Source organism: Nomia melanderi, unplaced genomic scaffold, assembly GCF_051020985.1.
Source record: "Nomia melanderi isolate GNS246 unplaced genomic scaffold, iyNomMela1 scaffold0627, whole genome shotgun sequence".
In the NCBI taxonomy this organism is placed as follows: Eukaryota; Metazoa; Arthropoda; class Insecta; order Hymenoptera; family Halictidae; genus Nomia; species Nomia melanderi.
Window position 1 is genome coordinate 22,501 of NW_027475741.1, and position 10,577 is coordinate 33,077.

Consider the following 10,577-nt stretch of genomic DNA (forward strand, 5'->3'; position numbering starts at 1 on the left):
TAATACGGCATGTACTGAGACATGCATGGCTTAATCTTTGAGACAAGCATATGACTACTGGCAGGATCAACCAGGGAGCTTCGAGTAAATTTTCATCATACGAAGCAAAAATATGTATGTATATATATATCTTAGTCGCCGACTCTCTCCCCTTAAGAGTCGGATCGACGATACTTTTTCTCGTCTTTAAGACAGTTCTCTTTCTCCTCTCTCTTCTCTCTACTCTCTTCTCTCTTCTCTTTCGAGTTGGTAAATTTCGCTCCACTATTAGATTACCAACTCCGCACGAATTACCACATGGGTATATCCGCGCATATACATCAGGAGGACCTCCAAAAATTTCAAACTCTCCCGTGTATCTCTCCGAGATCTTTTTAGAAGAAAAAGAATCTCGGATGTCACATCGACTTTCAGGTTTGTAAGCACGTATGCTCGAGCGCTCTCCATCGTGTAAGCACGGACATAACGCACGAAGTCCGAAGACCGCGTACGTTAACATGCTGGACATATCGAGAAAGCGCGAACCATGCTAGGCGTACCCATGTCGAGGCCCTCGCGTTAAAGATCATACTCTTCTTTTCGTTCTCTCTTCTTTGCCCAGAAATAATATATATTTCTTATAATATATACCTCTTAGTTTATGTATTTCTCTCTTAGGACACCTCAATTTTATATGTATATATTATATTTCATTCGAACAATTTTTGTTCGTCGCCCCTTTTTGTGTGTAGTATTTCGTTTGGTCTTTGCCATTAAATTTTTGTATACGAAAAATATATTTTCGCTCGGATAGAAAACCCCTTTTGGGTTTCTGAGAGTTGATGTGAGAGTCGTACAAGTATAACGAATATACGTTGTATCCAACCCAACATTCTGGGCTTACCACATAAGGGCCATTCGGTCTGAGACACCGACCCGTGGTCATGCTGTGTAGAGAAAAATTCGCAACGGAACGCGGTACAGAACAGTCGAGGAATGGACCTCGAGGAGCTGAACGACTGCTTCTCGACCGAGATCGTAGAATAGCCGCTCGCCCGCCGCTGCGCCGACCGGTCCGCTCGAACCGACGTGCTCTCTTATAGTAACCAAACGGGCGGCCGCGACGACCGCGGCGCCGGCCGCTCAGCACGGGCGCTTATGGTGGTAAACTGCCGCGCGTACAGACCAACCGGCCGGGCTGCTGGTACTTAGCCGCTGAAACTATGGTCGATTCGAACATATATTAACATACGATTTTTATTCGATAAATCGTTATTGTACATATTAAACGTTAGTTTCCACCGAAAGAAAAATTTTTTAGAATTTTTTTTTTCCAAAAATTGCAAGAGTAAACTTTTTTAATATTCGATTTAAAAATTTTTAAATGCTTAATCCTTACATTAAACTACTGGGAGAACTCAGAAATCATAATGAAAAAAATTACAAAAATTTATTTTTCTCAGAAACTCCGAAAAACAGAGTGGTCGAATCCGTGCAAGCCGGAATTTTTCTAAGTCCCCACGGTCAAGAGTAAACTTTTTTAATAAGCGTTTTAAAATTATTTCAATGTTTAATCCATGCGTAAACATGACGTTTATTAACGTTTTTAACATTAAAAAAAATTACAAAAATTTATTTTTCAAAAAAAATGGAAAAAACCGATTCGTCGGAGCGAGGTGTCCAGCCCGTGCGGTAATTCCAGCAGGCGAATCGGACTTCCCGAAATTTTTCTAAGTCCCACGGTCGACACCAACTTTTTTAATAAGCGTTTTAAAATTATTTCAATGTTTAATCCATGCGTAAACATGACGTTTATTAACGTTTTTAACATTAAAAAAAATTACAAAAATTTATTTTTCAAAAAAAATGGAAAAAACCGATTCGTCGGAGCGAGGTGTCCAGCCCGTGCGGTAATTCCAGCAGGCGAATCGGACTTCCCGAAATTTTTCTAAGTCCCACGGTCGACACCAACTTTTTTAATAAGCGTTTTAAAATTATTTCAATGTTTAATCCATGCGTAAACATGACGTTTATTAACGTTTTTAACATTAAAAAAAATTACAAAAATTTATTTTTCGGAAAAAATGGAAAAAACCGATTCGTCGGAGCGAGGTGTCCAGCCCGTGCGGTAATTCCAGCAGGCGAATCGGACTTCCCGAAATTTTTCTAAGTCCCACGGTCGACACCAACTTTTTTAATAAGCGTTTTAAAATTATTTCAATGTTTAATCCATGCGTAAACATGACGTTTATTAACGTTTTTAACATTAAAAAAAATTACAAAAATTTATTTTTCAAAAAAAATGGAAAAAACCGATTCGTCGGAGCGAGGTGTCCAGCCCGTGCGGTAATTCCAGCAGGCGAATCGGACTTCCCGAAATTTTTCTAAGTCCCACGGTCGACAACAACTTTTTTAATAAGCGTTTTAAAATTATTTCAATGTTTAATCCATGCGTAAACATGACGTTTATTAACGTTTTTAACATTAAAAAAAATTACAAAAATTTATTTTTCAAAAAAAATGGAAAAAACCGATTCGTCGGAGCGAGGTGTCCAGCCCGTGCGGTAATTCCAGCAGGCGAATCGGACTTCCCGAAATTTTTCTAAGTCCCACGGTCGACACCAACTTTTTTAATAAGCGTTTTAAAATTATTTCGTTTTTAACATTAAAAAAAATTACAAAAATTTATTTTTCGGAAAAAATGGAAAAAACCGATTCGTCGGAGCGAGGTGTCCAGCCCGTGCGGTAATTCCAGCAGGCGAATCGGACTTCCCGAAATTTTTCTAAGTCCCACGGTCGACACCAACTTTTTTAATAAGCGTTTTAAAATTATTTCAATGTTTAATCCATGCGTAAACATGACGTTTATTAACGTTTTTAACATTAAAAAAAATTACAAAAATTTATTTTTCGGAAAAAATGGAAAAAACCGATTCGTCGGAGCGAGGTGTCCAGCCCGTGCGGTAATTCCAGCAGGCGAATCGGACTTCCCGAAATTTTTCTAAGTCCCACGGTCGACACCAACTTTTTTAATAAGCGTTTTAAAATTATTTCAATGTTTAATCCATGCGTAAACATGACGTTTATTAACGTTTTTAACATTAAAAAAAATTACAAATATTTATTTTTCAAAAAAAATGGAAAAAACCGATTCGTCGGAGCGAGGTGTCCAGTGTCCAGCCCGTGCGGTAATTCCAGCAGGCGAATCGGACTTCCCGAAATTTTTCTAAGTCCCACGGTCGACACCAACTTTTTTAATAAGCGTTTTAAAATTATTTCAATGTTTAATCCATGCGTAAACATGACGTTTATTAACGTTTTTAACATTAAAAAAAATTACAAAAATTTATTTTTCGGAAAAAATGGAAAAAACCGATTCGTCGGAGCGAGGTGTCCAGCCCGTGCGGTAATTCCAGCAGGCGAATCGGACTTCCCGAAATTTTTCTAAGTCCCACGGTCGACACCAACTTTTTTAATAAGCGTTTTAAAATTATTTCAATGTTTAATCCATGCGTAAACATGACGTTTATTAACGTTTTTAACATTAAAAAAAATTACAAAAATTTATTTTTCGGAAAAAATGGAAAAAACCGATTCGTCGGAGCGAGGTGTCCAGCCCGTGCGGTAATTCCAGCAGGCGAATCGGACTTCCCGAAATTTTTCTAAGTCCCACGGTCGACACCAACTTTTTTAATAAGCGTTTTAAAATTATTTCAATGTTTAATCCATGCGTAAACATGACGTTTATTAACGTTTTTAACATTAAAAAAAATTACAAAAATTTATTTTTCGGAAAAAATGGAAAAAACCGATTCGTCGGAGCGAGGTGTCCAGCCCGTGCGGTAATTCCAGCAGGCGAATCGGACTTCCCGAAATTTTTCTAAGTCCCACGGTCGACACCAACTTTTTTAATAAGCGTTTTAAAATTATTTCAATGTTTAATCCATGCGTAAACATGACGTTTATTAACGTTTTTAACATTAAAAAAAATTACAAAAATTTATTTTTCGGAAAAAATGGAAAAAACCGATTCGTCGGAGCGAGGTGTCCAGCCCGTGCGGTAATTCCAGCAGGCGAATCGGACTTCCCGAAATTTTTCTAAGTCCCACGGTCGACACCAACTTTTTTAATAAGCGTTTTAAAATTATTTCAATGTTTAATCCATGCGTAAACATGACGTTTATTAACGTTTTTAACATTAAAAAAAATTACAAAAATTTATTTTTCGGAAAAAATGGAAAAAACCGATTCGTCGGAGCGAGGTGTCCAGCCCGTGCGGTAATTCCAGCAGGCGAATCGGACTTCCCGAAATTTTTCTAAGTCCCACGGTCGACACCAACTTTTTTAATAAGCGTTTTAAAATTATTTCAATGTTTAATCCATGCGTAAACATGACGTTTATTAACGTTTTTAACATTAAAAAAAATTACAAAAATTTATTTTTCGGAAAAAATGGAAAAAACCGATTCGTCGGAGCGAGGTGTCCAGCCCGTGCGGTAATTCCAGCAGGCGAATCGGACTTCCCGAAATTTTTCTAAGTCCCACGGTCGACACCAACTTTTTTAATAAGCGTTTTAAAATTATTTCAATGTTTAATCCATGCGTAAACATGACGTTTATTAACGTTTTTAACATTAAAAAAAATTACAAAAATTTATTTTTCGGAAAAAATGGAAAAAACCGATTCGTCGGAGCGAGGTGTCCAGCCCGTGCGGTAATTCCAGCAGGCGAATCGGACTTCCCGAAATTTTTCTAAGTCCCACGGTCGACACCAACTTTTTTAATAAGCGTTTTAAAATTATTTCAATGTTTAATCCATGCGTAAACATGACGTTTATTAACGTTTTTAACATTAAAAAAAATTACAAAAATTTATTTTTCGGAAAAAATGGAAAAAACCGATTCGTCGGAGCGAGGTGTCCAGCCCGTGCGGTAATTCCAGCAGGCGAATCGGACTTCCCGAAATTTTTCTAAGTCCCACGGTCGACACCAACTTTTTTAATAAGCGTTTTAAAATTATTTCAATGTTTAATCCATGCGTAAACATGACGTTTATTAACGTTTTTAACATTAAAAAAAATTACAAAAATTTATTTTTCGGAAAAAATGGAAAAAACCGATTCGTCGGAGCGAGGTGTCCAGCCCGTGCGGTAATTCCAGCAGGCGAATCGGACTTCCCGAAATTTTTCTAAGTCCCACGGTCGACACCAACTTTTTTAATAAGCGTTTTAAAATTATTTCAATGTTTAATCCATGCGTAAACATGACGTTTATTAACGTTTTTAACATTAAAAAAAATTACAAAAATTTATTTTTCGGAAAAAATGGAAAAAACCGATTCGTCGGAGCGAGGTGTCCAGCCCGTGCGGTAATTCCAGCAGGCGAATCGGACTTCCCGAAATTTTTCTAAGTCCCACGGTCGACACCAACTTTTTTAATAAGCGTTTTAAAATTATTTCAATGTTTAATCCATGCGTTCGGAAAAAATGGAAAAAACCGATTCGTCGGAGCGAGGTGTCCTGCCCGTGCGGTAATTCCAGCAGGCGAATCGGACTTCCCGAAATTTTTCTAAGTCCCACGGTCGACACCAACTTTTTTAATAAGCGTTTAAAATTATTTCAATGTTAATCCATGCGTAAACATGACGTTTATTAACGTTTTTAACATTAAAAAAAATTACAAAAATTTATTTTTCGGAAAAAATGGAAAAAACCGATTCGTCGGAGCGAGGTGTCCAGCCCGTGCGGTAATTCCAGCAGGCGAATCGGACTTCCCGAAATTTTTCTAAGTCCCACGGTCGACACCAACTTTTTTAATAAGCGTTTTAAATTATTTCAATGTTTAATCCATGCGTAAACATGAAGTTTATTAACGTTTTTAACATTAAAAAAAATTACAAAAATTTATTTTTCGGAAAAATGGAAAAAACCGATTCGTCGGAGCGAGGTGTCCAGCCCGTGCGGTAATTCAGCAGGCGAATCGGACTTCCCGAAATTTTTCTAAGTCCCACGGTCGACACCAACTTTTTAATAAGCGTTTTAAAATTATTTCAATGTTTAATCCATGCGTAAACATGACGTTTATTAACGTTTTTAACATTAAAAAAAATTACAAAAATTTATTTTTCGGAAAAAATGGAAAAAACCGATTCGTCGGAGCGAGGTGTCCAGCCCGTGCGGTAATTCCAGCAGGCGAATCGGACTTCCGAAATTTTTCTAAGTCCCACGGTCGACACCAACTTTTTTAATAAGCGTTTTAAAATTATTTCAATGTTTAATCCATGCGTAAACATGACGTTTATTAACGTTTTTAACATTAAAAAAAATTACAAAAATTTATTTTTCGGAAAAAATGGAAAAAACCGATTCGTCGGAGCGAGGTGTCCTGCCCGTGCGGTAATTCCAGCAGGCGAATCGGACTTCCCGAAATTTTTCTAAGTCCCACGGTCGACACCAACTTTTTTAATAAGCGTTTTAAAATTATTTCAATGTTTAATCCATGCGTAAACATGAAGTTTATTAACGTTTTTAACATTAAAAAAATTACAAAAATTTATTTTTCGGAAAAAATGGAAAAAACCGATTCGTCGGAGCGAGGTGTCCAGCCCGTGCGGTAATTCCAGCAGGCGAATCGGACTTCCCGAAATTTTTCTAAGTCCCACGGTCGACACCAACTTTTTTAATAAGCGTTTTAAAATTATTTCAATGTTTAATCCATGCGTAAACATGAAGTTTATTAACGTTTTTAACATTAAAAAAAATTACAAAAATTTATTTTCGGAAAAATGGAAAAAACCGATTCGTCGGAGCGAGGTGTCCTGCCCGTGCGGTAATTCCAGCAGGCGAATCGGACTTCCCGAAATTTTCTAAGTCCACGGTCGACACCAACTTTTTTAATAAGCGTTTTAAAATTATTTCAATGTTTAATCCATGCGTAAACATGAAGTTTATTAACGTTTTTAACATTAAAAAAAATTACAAAAATTTATTTTTCGGAAAAAATGGAAAAAACCGATTCGTCGGAGCGAGGTGTCCAGCCGTGCGGTAATTCCAGCAGGCGAATCGGACTTCCCGAAATTTTTCTAAGTCCCACGGTCGACACCAACTTTTTTAATAAGCGTTTTAAAATTATTTCAATGTTTAATCCATGCGTAAACATGACGTTTATTAACGTTTTTAACATTAAAAAAAAATTACAAAATTTATTTTTCGGAAAAATGGAAAAAACCGATTCGTCGGAGCGAGGTGTCCTGCCCGTGCGGTAATTCAGCAGGCGAATCGGACTTCCCGAAATTTTTCTAAGTCCCACGGTCGACACCAACTTTTTTAATAAGCGTTTTAAAATTATTTCAATGTTTAATCCATGCGTAAACATGAAGTTTATTAACGTTTTTAACATTAAAAAAAATTACAAAAATTTATTTTTCGGAAAAATGGAAAAAACCGATTCGTCGGAGCGAGGTGTCCAGCCCGTGCGGTAATTCCAGCAGGCGAATCGGACTTCCCGAAATTTTTCTAAGTCCACGGTCGACACCAACTTTTTTAATAAGCGTTTTAAAATTATTTCAATGTTTAATCCATGCGTAAACATGACGTTTATTACGTTTTTAACATTAAAAAAAATTACAAAAATTTATTTTTCGGAAAAAATGGAAAAAACCGATTCGTCGGAGCGAGGTGTCCTGCCCGTGCGGTAATTCCAGCAGGCGAATCGGACTTCCCGAAATTTTTCTAAGTCCCACGGTCGACACCAACTTTTTTAATAAGCGTTTTAAAATTATTTCAATGTTTAATCCATGCGTAAACATGAAGTTTATTAACGTTTTTGACATTAAAAAAAATTACAAAATTTATTTTCGGAAAAAATGGAAAAAACCGATTCGTCGGAGCGAGCTGTCCAGGCCGTGCGGTAATGCCAGCAGGCGATCCGGGGTACTCGAAATTTTTCTAAGTCCCGACGGTCAAGAGTAAACTTTTCATCACATATTTCAAAATTTTTTTAATGTTTAATCCACGCATAAAACGCAGTTTATTAACGTTTTAACGTTGAGAAATTGACAAAAATTTTTTTTTCACTGAAAATGGAAAAAATGTATCGGTCGATGCGGCTGTCCAGGCGTGCGGTAATTCCAGCAGGCGATCCGGGGTACTCGAAATTTTTCTAAGTCCCGACGGTCAAGAGTAAACTTTTTCATCACATATTTCAAAATTTTTTTAATGTTTAATCCACGCATAAAAACGCAGTTTATTAACGTTTTTAACGTTGAGAAAATTGACAAAATTTTTTTTCACTGAAAATGGAAAAAATGTATCGGTCGATGCGGGCTGTCCAGGCCGTGCGGTAATTCCAGCCTGCGATCCGAGGTACTCGAAATTTTTCTAAGTCCGAACGGTCAAGAGTAAACTTTTTCATCACATATTTCAAAATTTTTTCAATGTTTAATCCACGCATAAAAACGCAGTTTATTAACGTTTTTAACGTTGAGAAAATTGACAAAAATTTTTTTTTCACTGAAAATGGAAAAAATGTATCGGTCGATGCGGGCTGTCCAGGCGTGCGGTAATTCCAGCGGCGATCCGAGGTACTCGAAATTTTTCTAAGTCCGAACGGTCAAGAGTAAACTTTTTCATCACATATTTCAAAATTTTTTCAATGTTTAATCCACGCATAAAAACGCAGTTTATTAACGTTTTTAACGTTGAGAAGATTGACAAAAATTTTTTTTTCACTGAAAATGGAAAAAAATGTATCGGTCGATGCGGGCTGTCCAGGCCGTGCGGTAATTCCAGCCGGCGATCCGAGGTACTCGAAATTTTTCTAAGTCCGAACGGTCAAGAATAAACTTTTTGATTACATGTTTTAAAAATTTTTCAATGCTTAATCCGTGCATAAGAGTGCAGTTTATTAACGTTTTTAAGGTTGAAAAATTGACAAAAATTTTTTTTTCTCTGAAAATGAAAAAAATGTATCGGTCGAAGCGGGCTGTCCAGGCCGCGCGGTAATGCCAGCAGGTCGAACGCGGCGACCCGAAATTTTTCTAAGTCCCTGCGGTCAAGAATAAACTTTTTTATTATGCGTTTTAAAAATTTTTCGGCGCTTAATCCATGGATAAAAAGGCAGCCCGAACACGTTTTTTAACGTTGAAAAAATTGACCAAAATTTTTTTTTCACAAAAACTGCGAAAAACAGATCGACCGAATCTACTTTTCTCCGTCTCGCGGTAAGTCGAACCGGCCAAACGGCTGACTCGAATTTTTCCAAGTCCCAACGGTCAGGAATAAAATTTTTCAAAATTCGGTTAAAAATTTTCCAACGCTTAAGTCGTGTACGAATAACGATGAAAAAATGTACAAAATTTTTTTTTATCTCGTTATTTTTCAAAGTTCCAGCGGCGTATTGCTTTTCAACTGAGCGAAAAAAAACGGAGAAACGAACGAAAGAAGAGAAAAATTTTTTCCTCTCTGTCGTTCGTTCCTCCAAGTTTCGCTCGAGCGCGCCGATTTCAAAGTTCCAGCGGCGTATTGCTTTTCATCGGAGCGAAAAAAAAATGGAGAAACGAACGAAAGAGAAGAAAATTTCTTCCTCTCTATCGTTCGTTCCTCCAAGTTTCGCTCGAGCGCGCCGATTTCAAAGTTCCAGCGGCGTATTGCTTTTCATCGGAGCGAAAAAAAAATGGAGAAACGAACGCGAAAGAGAAGAAAAGTTTTTCCTCTCTCTATCGCTCGTTTCTCCAAGTCCCAGCGGCATGTTGCCTGCGCGCGCCGATTTACAAGTTCCAGCGGCATGTTGCTTCGCCGCGCCGATTTCTAAGTTCCAGCGGCATGTTGCTTCGCCGCGCCGACTTTTCGCATTTTCGCGCCAAGTTCCAACTCCAAATCCGTCCACGCGCGCGCGCGCGTTCTTTTTTTTTTTTTTTCTAAGTGCCAGCGGCGTGTTGCTTTCGCGCGGCGCGAAAAAAAAATTGAAATAGAAGAAAAAAGAAAAAAATTTTTTTTTCTTTTTTCTTCTATTTCCAACAACACACGAGTTCTTCTCTCTTCTCTATAATACTCCTCTATATTTTATGCGCGCGTATAACACGCCGCTGCTAACCACCGCTACCGCTAACAAACTCCTCTATGTTCCTTCCTCCGAAGACACCGCTACCTAAACTAGTATAACAAGGTAGCAGCCTCCGAAAGAGAGGAAGAGGAGCAGCCAGCAGCAGCAGCAGCAGCAGCGGCGTGCATACGCAACGCATAAGAGGAGCAAGAGAAGAGAGAGTCTTTGTGAACTCGTGTGCTTTCCTTTCTCTCTCTGTCTGTCTGTGGGGCCTCGTCTAACCGACAAGACGAATCCCCAAGCATAGGGCTGAGTCTCAACAGATCGCAGCGTGGTAACTGCTCTACCGAGTACAACACCCCGCCCGGTACCTAAGTCGTCTACAGACGATTCCGAGTCTCGACGTCGAACTTGGAGTACCCATGATCGACCGTTAGAGCGCCGTGTCCGTCGTTCGGAGAGATCCCGACGACGGGTACAAAGACGCCCGTACGGCAAAATGGGGCCCGTGCGATGGCCGGCCACGTGGACCGGCCACCTAGTAGTGTCACATTGTT

At 38.4% G+C, this 10,577-nt stretch overlaps 1 non-coding gene across 1 annotated transcript in view; it reads right to left on the minus strand.

Annotated features, from left to right (window-relative positions):
• The window catches only part of LOC143176551 (small subunit ribosomal RNA), a 1,921-nt gene extending 1,844 nt beyond the window's left edge, over positions 1 to 77 (minus strand). The window contains exon 1 of the ribosomal RNA XR_013001085.1: positions 1 to 77. This exon is cut by the window's left edge and continues 1,844 nt beyond it. This is a non-coding gene — a ribosomal RNA (small subunit ribosomal RNA).
• Between the last annotated feature and the right edge of the window lie 10,500 nt (positions 78 to 10,577).